The sequence below is a fragment of the Acanthochromis polyacanthus genome, chromosome 13, assembly GCF_021347895.1.
Source record: "Acanthochromis polyacanthus isolate Apoly-LR-REF ecotype Palm Island chromosome 13, KAUST_Apoly_ChrSc, whole genome shotgun sequence".
NCBI lineage: Eukaryota > Metazoa > Chordata > Actinopteri > Pomacentridae > Acanthochromis > Acanthochromis polyacanthus.
In genome coordinates, this window is record NC_067125.1 from 35,160,796 (window position 1) to 35,162,231 (window position 1,436).

A 1,436-nucleotide genomic window follows, 5' to 3' on the forward strand; every position below is an offset into this window, starting at 1 on the left:
CAAACACCTTCAGCACTGTGTCCACATAAAGTAAAGCAGAAATGTCACTTCATTCCATCCAAGCATGACCATCTAGTACCCTTTATTTTACTAACTGTACCATTCCACCCACAAGTTCACCTGCAGGCTGCACAAACAGTACACAATAGTGCCACCATTCAAAAAACAAAAACATGTCCCAAGTCCCTCCGATAAATGCTGGATTTGGTATAATAATATCTTCAAGGCATTATTTTAAAGTGATCTATATAAACAGCATATCTAATCTACAGTTTATCCATATGATGAGTTTGAATACAGAACCATCACCAGATGGAGGGACCCCGAAAACCATGTTTTAGAAACACTACTGTACCACACCGATCATTGAAAAATATTTGGACTCTAATACACCACCACACACTCATAGAAATAACCCATCAAAATGGGAGCCACCCTGTCCTGTTCATACAGATTGAACCTGGATTGTTTTACCTCCATTTCAACAGTTTTTAACTGATTTGTAACAATAAATGACCACCTGTGTGTGTGTGTGTGTGTGTGTGTGTGTGTGTGTGTGTGTGTGTGTGTGTGTGTGTGTGTGTGTGTGTGTGTGTCTGTGTGTGTGTGTGTGTGTGTGTGTGTGTGTGTGTGTGTGTGTGTGTGTGTGTGTGTGTTGCAGCCATTAATAAAACTATGAGAAGAGAACCATTTGAGTGTGCAGAGATATGCATGTTCAATATGTTTTAAGCAGAAACTGACAGTAAATTAATCTCCTGCATTTCATTTCTGGGTTGTTGTGATGATGTGAGATGACATCGTCATCCTCCTTGTTGCTATGGACAACAGTCCGTTCAAGTCCAAGGTAATTGTCAGGCACTAAGACCCTTTAGGCTGTACATGTTTAAGAAAAACATCTCTGAGCTAACACTAACACACCCATGATTGCTGCACTGATGTTAGTGTAGAGCAAAGACCCAGAGCAGGACTTTGTAGGGAAAAACCCACGGGGACAGCGAGGATATCCGGGACAGACTCAAAGCAGCTTTACAAACATTAATGGGAGGCTCTCGGGAGCTCGGAGGAGCTCAGAAGGGAGGGACTGTTTCTTCAGGGTCATTTCAACCTCTCAGTCCTCCAGCAGGGTGGTGACACAGGCTCTGCTCCCAAGGAACTCTGGGTAAGGGTGAATGGGAAGTGGTAAAAAGAGGTGAATCAAAGCCATATGACTCCACTGGATCACTTCCTCATGCTTTCTCCTCCTACACCCATGTTCAATGCTTCATTCTCTACATCTCATCCTCTTACTTTCTACTTGTAGCCACGTGCATCGCTGTTTACGCACATGTTTGACAACCGAGTCTGTGGAGGCAGAGGGATTTATCAGCATGGACACGCTGCTCAGAATCATCTCACTTCTGTTCTCAAATCTGAGAAACAGGAAATAAAAACAAACA